Source organism: Rhinolophus sinicus, chromosome 18 (genome assembly GCF_057876585.1).
Source record: "Rhinolophus sinicus isolate RSI-liver-muscle chromosome 18, RSI-T2T, whole genome shotgun sequence".
NCBI lineage: Eukaryota > Metazoa > Chordata > Mammalia > Chiroptera > Rhinolophidae > Rhinolophus > Rhinolophus sinicus.
This window is the reverse complement of record NC_142518.1, coordinates 74,983,716-74,993,545: the sequence shown is the minus strand read 5'-3', so window position 1 is coordinate 74,993,545 and position 9,830 is coordinate 74,983,716. Positions and strand designations below refer to the sequence as shown.

The 9,830-nt window shown below is 38.0% G+C and overlaps 1 protein-coding gene across 5 annotated transcripts in view; it reads left to right on the top strand.

Annotated features, from left to right (window-relative positions):
• Positions 1 to 355: 355 nt before the first annotated feature.
• ACSL4 (acyl-CoA synthetase long chain family member 4) overlaps positions 356 to 9,830 on the top strand; it is an 87,417-nt gene continuing 77,942 nt past the window's right edge. For 2 of the 5 annotated variants that reach the window (XM_019717914.3, XM_019717913.3), the window contains exon 1: positions 449 to 619. The gene's annotated coding sequence lies outside the window, so the exon portion shown is untranslated. Of the gene's footprint in view, positions 620 to 9,830 lie in introns of all 5 variants that reach the window. The other 3 variants (XM_019717911.3, XM_019717909.3, XM_074324078.2) reach the window with 3 other exon arrangements.

Below are 9,830 nucleotides of genomic sequence, written 5' to 3'. Positions count from 1 at the left end.
GCAGAGAAGTCCAAACATGAATATCTTTAAATGGCAGCTGGAAGATGACCTGAGGGGAACTTTCAACCTGGGAGGCCAGCACAGGTGCAGGCATGGGCCATTCCGCACCTCGCTGAAATCAGACAGGCGCACGGACCTTGAATACACACTGGGTAACGCGGCCAGCCAACCCCGCAGCAGCCGCTGGGAAGCGAGAGTCAGAACCTGCGGCGACCCAGCCGGGCGCCGTTAACCGAAGCCGCTTCTCTGCAGCACCCCTCCCTCGCCGCTGCAGGCCCGCTCGGCCCCGCCTTTTCGGCTGACGTCCAGGGCGAGCGGAGGCGGGAGCGTGGGTGGGCCGAGCCTTGCGCCGCCCGCGATTCGGCCAGCTCAGCCACACCACCGCGCGCCCGCACTCCGCCCGCCCCTCCGGGTGCGTCTTTTCCGGGCTCGCGCGGCGCCGCTCCTCGCTCCGCCTCCGCCGGTCTTTGGGGTGCGCGCGCGCCGTTGCGGCTTTTTCTCCGGCCTCCACGGTGCACCCTTGGTCGCCCCAGCGCCAGCGGGCAAGCGGGTCCTTTCGGCCACCTTTCAGAGGGCAAGGCGCCGGCCGGCTGCGAGGACGTGGTGAGCAGCGCCTCCGGTGAGTAATGCCCGCTGGCAAGGCTGCGGCCCCAGCGCCCCTGCCCTGCGCATTCCGGCCCTGGCTCCGGCGGCGCCACCGTCCCGTACCTGAGCCCCGAGGCGTTTGAGAGGTCGTTTCCATTCTCCGAATCGGTTCGGTTTCTTCTTGAGCCCGGGCGATCTACTCGCCCGCCTCCCCCAGCGTCAGGAAGATCCCGAGGTCTCTGTATCTTCCCCTTTACTGGAGTCGGGGGTCCTTGAGACCCTGGCCTGTTTCTTCCTGCCGCTCACCGCCCCCCAAAAGTCAGAAGCATCTTCCTGATCGAGGTACTACCCTTTGCCATGACCTTTCCCAAAGATGTACATCAAGCGCTTGCCAGACGTCCCAACGACCTTTAGGGCGCCCCTACACCTCAGCTCCATTTTTGTTCCCTCTGGGTCGCTCCATATCCGAGGGTTAGCGGGTTTTTCTGGCCCCAGAAGCATCCGCCCTTCGAATATGAGGGATGCCGTGACTTTCAATATCCTCTTAGCTTCCGTTTCTTTAGGTCTGTAAGAAAACAGCTAAATTTTAGCAGAAGCGTGCTCTTATTTTTTCCCGTTCTTTCCGTCTATATCCCTGTTCTCGGTGGGTGCTAAATATTTAGCGTTAGGTTTATTCACTTCCTCTTCCTCTCATTTCAGCACCCTACAGAAAGAACTGTGGCTGATGCCTATAGCACATAGGAAAATTGAGAACATGATTCATTGCCTAACCCCCATCAAGGGGTTACATATTTTAAATAAGACGTCATTTCTCTTCACTCCATCATCTCCTCTTTCAAAGGCATTTTTTTCACCCTCTTCTAATGAATGTGCTCTATTCGCTCTTTTGACCTTAAAAAAAAATCATCGCTCTAAGAAACGACGGTGAGGTGCAGGATAAGGGCAAAATAGCATTTAAATGAATCCCTTTTAAAAAGTAAACGGTCTACTTTGTGAGCTAATACTTTAATCAACGCCTCAGTTTCCTCAATTACAAGAATTGGAGTGTTGAACTTAAGGTTCTTTCTAGGGCTTTGATACTAGGACCTCTAAATTCATGCTTTAGTAACATGTTGCTGCATAATGGAGATTTATCCTGATTAAAGCTCCATTAACCAGTAGTTGGCCTCTAACAGATAGTTTTAAATGTTCTTGATAAATAAGGCTGTAAGCAACTGGAGATTCAGTTACAGTACCAACAATGACCATATCAATCAAGATTTTAATAGTGTAAGGCCTCTTCCTTGAATTGTAAAATAGCTCATGTTTTCCACTGAAGCTGCTAAGTAAGCCATGTAAGACTCCTGTAAGAATTAACACCCTCTCTGTCATTTAGGTGAAGAATGAAACATTAAACTGTTAGTACAGCCCTTAACACCATAAAGTACCTTATTGTTCTGATGTGAGAAGTAAGTTGACACCTAAAAGTCCATTGAAGGTGTAATGCAACAATGAAAAGCTTGAGTAAATTCAGGGTTTTTTCCCCCCTTAAAAAAATCCTATTTAAAAACATAAGTGATTCAGATTATTTAGATTTTTGTTTTGGGTAGGGGTGGGATGGATGGAGAAAGGAGAGTCTTGCCCAGTTTACTAGAGGAGAAATTTATTGGGACTCTGGAGAGGCTCAGACTCAGTTTCAGCTCTAGCTAGTTGTATAACTTTGAACACGTCCTTTTATCTCTTAGTTTTTGCATCCGTAAAAGCGTCCCCCAATTTGAATTCTTACACTGATATATGTGTGTGTGTGTGTGTGTGTGTATATATATATATATATATATATATATATATATATTAAATCTCTATATATAAAAATACATATATATGTATTAAATCTATCATCTGTCTGCCTATCTATCTGATGCAATGTGATTAAGGCTGTGCCATATATCCTTAGTTATTCCAGTTGTTTAGAACGTTTTTCTCAAAGATCTGCAAAGGCTAGTTCCAATCTACATATGCATAATTCTTAATTCATCCTTATCAGATGAATTATACTATATTGTGGAGTCTATAAATGGGGAAGCATTTTATAAAAGTCAGGTATTGTTAACTTCTGTTTGCAAGTGAAATATGTGCATACCACACTCTTTAAAAAAATGTTCATGGCTTTTAAAATTTTGTAAGAACTGCAAATGTAACTGTAATTGACTAGGAACTTTAAAAGAATATGCAAGCATCTCATTCATTCATTCGTTAGTTTATTCAATTTATCTTGTTTCTTCATCTGTCACTTATTTTGTGCCAGGCCACCAGGATATGATGGTTACGACAGTACCTGCCCTATGAGTTTATAGTCTGGGATGTTGGACAAGGTTGTGGAGAGATAGATGTATGCACCGTTTATTTTTATTAACAACAACAACAATCAAATCAGGGACATAAAGAAAATCCTGGAGACACTGAAGCTCTGTGGGGGAGGAGGAGGTGATTGTATTAATCGTGTCCTGTAGGCTCTCTTCTTGGCATTCCGGTTTTTTTTTTTTTTTTTTTCCTTCCTTGACTTTCAATTGCTGAGACTTTAGCAAAAATAAGAGTTTCATTTTTCTATTCCTGCCACTGACTGGTCTTATATACTCTTTTCTTTCTCTTTTAACTGTTTATTTTGAGATAGTTGTAGATTCTCATACAGTTGTCAGAAATAATACACTTTATCTAATTTTCCTCATGGTAACATGCATAACTGGATTTAGTTCTATGCAGTATTATGTGTAAATTTGTGTAAGCACCACAAAAGTTAAGAAACAGAACAGTTCCGTCACCCTTTTAGAGTCACAGACATCTCCCTCCCTCCCTGACCCCTGGCAACCACTAATGTGTTTTCCATGCCTATAATTTTGCCATTTCAAGAATGTCATATAGATGGTATCACATAGTATGTAACTTTATGAGATTGGCTTTTTTCACTCAGCGTAACTCCCTGGAGATTCATGCAGGGCATGTATCTTGTATCAATAGTTCCTTTTCATTGCCGAGTCATATTCCACGTGTGGATGTACTACCGGTAGTTTGTTTAACCATTCATCTCTTGAACGACATTGGGCTGTTTCCTGTTGTTTTTTTTTTTGTTGTTGTTGTTTTACCTATTATGAATAAAGCTCCTATGAAAAATTGTGTACTGGTTTTTGTGTGAACATAAATTTCCATTTCTCTGGGTGCAATTTCTCAAGAGTGCAATTGCTGATTGTATGGTAGCTGCATCTTTACAGTTTAATTGGAACTGCCAAACTTTTCCAGAATGGCTTACCATTTTACATTTCCACCAATAACACACGAATACTCCTCATGCTTGCCAGCATTTGGTGTTGTTACACTTTTTTATTTTAGCCATTCTGATAGGTGTCTAGTGATATCCTGCTATAGTTTGCATTTGCATTTCCCCAGTGGCTAATGATGTTGATCATTTCATGTGCTCATTTGCCATCTCTATCTTCAGTGAAATGTATGATGTGTCTCTTGTCAATTTTCTAGTTGGATTTTTTGGTTTGTTTTACTGTTGAGTTCTGAGTGTTCTTTATATATTTTAAATACTAGTCCTTTGTTGGATACATGGTTCACAAGTGTATTATCCCAGTCTGTAGCTTGGTTTTTCATCCTCTTCATAGGGAGTTTCAAAGAACAAAAGTCTTTAATTTTGATGAGGCCCAGTTTATCAACTTTTCCTTTTATCGATTGTGCCTTTGGTGTCAAGGAGTCTTATGTACCTTTGTTGTTTAATTTATTCCTTGCTGTTCTGTATAAATCCAGTACTTCTGTAAGCAGTGTGAACATTTTTTTTCTTTCACCAGTCCTGGAGTTCAAATGTATTCTGTGAACAAGTGCTCTTGATGGCTTAGAGTGTGAATACATACTCATACGTGCTCTCAGTATACTAAAATGGCTGCTGTCCTTTTGTGCCTTAAACATATAATTTCTGCCTTACCAGGCTGTCAAGTGAAATATTAAAATTAATATTTTAAAATTAAATAGGCACACAGTGTGCCAAAGAGATTTTGGTTTTACTTTCTAAACTAAAAATATTTTGGCAAAATGTATAGTTTTTTTTAATTAATCAAGGTTTCTGGTAAATAATCCAAAGAATACATTTATGTTCTCATTTAAATGTACTTTGGATGTTCACTTCTGCATTTTTAGTAGTGAAGTTGTGAATCATGACCATGGACTTTTTATACTGACTACTGATTACCAGAATAATAGATAAAAGATCATTGAATTTGTATGTCTAGACTCTGTATATTTTCCTTTTATAGTAGCTACTTAATGTTCATTCTAATTGTCTTTTAAAATAAACAGCTTTAAGGGGACTTGCAGTTTTATATTTTGAAAACTGCATATGCTCATTATGAGAAGAACTTACAGGAAAAGTTTAGTGATTGCTTTTGAGTATTCATTTCTGTAAGGTGGTATTGAAATGATTACTTGTCCTTTCAATTTCACCATATTTGCTCCAATACGTGTACAGCTAGAGTAGTGGACTCCTACTTTGAAAAGATCAATAATCATAGGTATAAGGCAAGGGCTAGCAAAAAACTGACAATGACCAAATCCTGCCCACCGCCTTTTTTTTTTTTTTTAACTTCTGTTATAAAACAGCCACATCCTTTCATTTATGTATTTTCTGGCTGCATTCAAAATATGTCAGAATTGAAACAGAACTTATGGCCCTAAAAGCCTTCTTACTCTCTGGTCCTTTACAGAAAAAGTTTGCCCAGAGACAAAGCAACCCCATAAATCATTGAGTCTCTGAGTTATAAAGGAAATTTAACAAAATTTACCTTGATTTTCAGTACCTTTTAGTTATATTTCCATGGGAAATTGTGGTTGGGAAGATTGTATTCATCTTCTTTACTAAGTCCACAAGGTACTGGGGTCTAGGAACAGCATTAAGGAATGGCTGGGGAGTTGGGAAGGTCCATTTTGTTGTCAAGTATGGGCTGTTTCAATGTGAATGTAAATTTACACGTACCAAAATTAGTGGGGTTCGTTCAGAAAGAGGCCTGCGTGGTCCGGATGTCCTTTGGCAATTCTGCTGTGGGGGTGCTAATGAGAGCCAGGAATGGCAGTGCTGTTGCTCCTGCTCCCAAAATTTCTATGTGATTTTTATATACATAGTAGTTTGAGCCTATCAAGCTGAACTTAGAGTGTTAGTTTATTATTTTCTTTCCACAGCTTCCTTTTGTAAGTTAAAAGTTGATACTTTAGTTCTTTTAAATGCCATGTGTGATGCTGAAAATGGAAATTGAGTTAGGCTAGTTGGCTATACATTTAGAAAGAGATTCCCACCTCACATCGTACACAAAAATAAAGTATATATTTTAAAAATCTAAGCATATATTTAAAAAACTTCTGGAAAGCGTAGGGCAACCATAACAAAGTTAAAAAGACAACAGACTGGAGGAAAATGACTTCTACATATGCAGTAGAAGATTTATTGGCTTCCACTTAACTGACTCACCACATTTCCTATGTAAAATACACTGAACACTTGCTGTTGCTAAGTTGGTCTCCAGATGCCAGTATACTTGTGTACCCATCAGTAGAACAGATACTTTTATTACTGAACCTGTATATGCTGGTTATTCTTGTTTTTGTAAATATGTAATTTATTTTCATATTTTGTAACATGATAAAATATGAGTAGTGGGGAATTGAAGTTCTTACTAAAAATTTGCAGATGAAATGATATGTCTAGGATTTACTTCAAGTTATATGGGGTTTGGTGGATGTGCAGAGTGCATAGAGATGCAAAAGAAATACAATACAGCACATACGGATAATTTTTGAAGCTGGGTGATAGTTACATTGCGTTCATTTTATTTTTATTCAAAACAAGTTGAGTGTTTTGGAAAGAGTTGATGAAAGCAAGTTATTACTGTTCAATTAGGGTAAGACAACAATAAATGATTTGTATAAAATAAATATAGAACTCTAAAAGGGTTCTTCACTCATTTGCTTTGCCAAGTGTCTTAAGTTCTTTGAACTTCTATGTTTAAGAATTCAGTTTAAATTTCTTACAATCATTGGGCCTGGAGTTAAAAAGGTTTTGTCCTCTTGGCCCTGTATCAAAAGTTTGATGAATGAGTGTACATTTACTACTGATAAAAATGAAATGAAGATAAAACAAACGTTTGTCATGTGCATATTTTTTATGATTGTTTACCTTAATTGACCTTTTCAATTAACTAATCAACTGTTCCAAATAATATTAGATTAAAAGGCTTCTATTATATATTATCTATGATATGTAAAGAGCTCCAATAAATCAATAAAAAGGCACCCATTAGAAAAAGTGGCTGAGGGTTATGAATTGTCATTTCCCAGAAAAAACAAATGAAAATCATGACTAAAAAAAGAAAAGATGCCCAAATTCACTCCAGTAATTAGGGAAATGAAAACATTGTTAAAGAACAAAATTCAGCCAAGTAAATTTGAAACTCTGATTGGCTTTATTAAGCAATTCATGCATCAGGCAACATCCCTTTTATCTAGCAGGGTATTCTTAGGGGTTGCACAACATGGAAGGTTTTTATAGGAAGAAGGGTGTGGCAGGGGTGTTTTTAGGAAAAGAAAGGATTATTTTGTGGAGAAGGGAATGGCAGGGGTTTTATCGTACAGATTACCTCACTAGTATTGATCAAGACTGGTTTAAAATTCCACTCCTGGAAGAGAATGAAGCTGCAATTACGTTATTAAGTTTTGGTTTGGTTATGTGGCTTAGCAAAAGTGACTCCATTTTGGCTGTTTTTAATTTTTTTAAAAAAAACACCATTTTCACCAAATACATTGGCAAAATCTATAATATCCACTTTAAAAAGAAATTGGTACTGTCGTGCACTGCTAATGAGAGAGCCAATTGTATAACTTGTTGATAAACAATACCAAAATTCTTTCATGTTTAAATGTTATACATGTGTTTTGACCCAGCAATTGTTAGGAAAGTATTCTAGGGAAATATCTGCACATGTGTATGAACATATGTATAAGATTTCACTGCCGTGAAACAAACAGGTCATAACACTGAAAACTTGGCAGCAACCTAAATGTCAATCAATAAGGTAATGGTTTAAATAGTAATATGCTCTTCTATGGAATACCATAGAACTTTTAAAGGAGAGAAACCTCTTGGACCTATATAAACTGACTCAGGAGTTCTAAAGTACGTTGTTAAAGGGGTGAAGGGAGTGAGTGAGTTATAGCACATTTTGTATACCATTATTCCACTTATCAGAAAAAACAAGACCTTTATCATGTGTATAGATAATACAAAAAGGTCTAATCAATACCACAAATAGTTATCTCTAGAGAAAAAGGGAGTGCTGTTAGGGGAAAGCCTCATGGGGATGCTTTTACTTTTAACCCTAAACAATTCTACAGTGTATTTCTAAATTTATGATTACTATTTTGATAGTAACTATACAGGTTAATAGTATGAAACATTTACACAATGGAGGATACTTGCAGTGCTAGTCTTCATTGTACATTATACAGTGATACTGTGCTAGAAATGTAGTGCTTTGTATAATACTTAGTGAGCACACAGGTATTTTAAAAAATAATTTTGTCCCTTTGTTAAAGTATTGTATTTTCTAAATTTTCTCCACTGAAGATATAAGTATAAATAAGAATTTAAAACACTGTAGTCTCATACCCAGACAGCTCTGTTGTCAACTTTGTGCACATATGTTTGTGTACATGCATGTATGGACACATGCATACACATATATGAGTATACACTTGTGCAGGCATGTGTGCAAACGTATCTTTCTACAAAAATGGATTCTTTCTGAAGAATTTGTAACTTGCTTCCTTTAACTTGACACTATATTGTGAGCATCTCTCATGAGATTGGTTAACTCTGAATAAGTGAAAAAGACATCTTGGTCGGAAAAGAACAACACAGTACTGTGTAAATATAGTGTTCTATTCTTGTTAAAATAACTGGTCTCTAGGACAAACTATATAATCTTAAAAAAAAAAGTCATGGTCACCAAAAGTAAATAACCATGGAATTTTTAAATCCTCAATGTTGAACCAGTTCAGTTGTGATTTGAATTTAACTATGAACATGTTATTTAAATTGTAGTGACTAGGAATGATGTATAAGTGCAATATATTAAAATGTCCTTAGGAGTCTTGGGTGGAGTTTGGTTTTAATGAAGATTTTAAAAGTGAGCTTGAACAGTTTTTTGGTTCAAGGGAAAAACAACTAATTTTTGGTAAAGGCGTGGGCATAATTGTATTATTTTACAACATACAAAAAAACCTAGGTATATGTAGCAACATGAATCTTTTGTGTATGGTATCTCACTCTATCATATATAAAATGGAATATTAGAACTGTATTGGAGAACCAAACTTGATTTTGGCAAGTATGTATGTATTCTGCTCTCTCATGTCATCTAGAAGCGTTAATTATGCACATCTGCTGAAGGCTCAGTATAAAATCTTCAGGTTTATGCAGTGAGTCTTAGAGGTGAAATACCTCACTTTACGCTGAAGACTTTTTTGATACTTGAATAATTTTCCATGAATTCACAGACTATTTTACAACAGAAGAGTCTGCCGTGTAGAGAGTAGTGTTAATGTAAGGGCCATTGTAGCTGCTCATATTTTTTTTGTACAGCGATTGAAACTATTCCTGTTCTTCAAGGCACATGGTGTGTCTTGGCCTTTTTCGAATTGATTTCACAGCATGAGGATTTTTCTCTCATAGGTGCTGTCAAATTAGCAGATTTTACAGGGGAGCCAGGATAGAGGTTCCCTATTTCTCTCACCTGATTAATGACAGGGGCATGTAAGAGTAGACCATTAGAGAGAAGTTGAAAATGTGAGTGGTGGAGTCTAGTGGTTATGAAGTTAATGCAGTGGAAGGCATGGTGAAATACCTGTGTTCTGATTATTGCCTTTAATGTGTGCTGAAAGTATTTTAGTACTATAAAAAAGTAATGATAGGGTTTTGAAGGACCACTCCTCTGGGGTTATTTGAGTGATGAGTCATAAAAGGAAACCTGGAGAAATGGGCAGAGCTGCTATAGTTGTTATGGTGATCAGTCATTATGCTCAGAATACAGGTTTCCCCTGCTACCCGAAAGTAGAACATTCCTATGAAAACTTTCCTAAACCGAAATAGCATAAAGTGAAGAAACAATCACCTTAGGACACATCTTGCTAATGGGTGCACAGAATAAATTGAGATAAAGTACAGAATA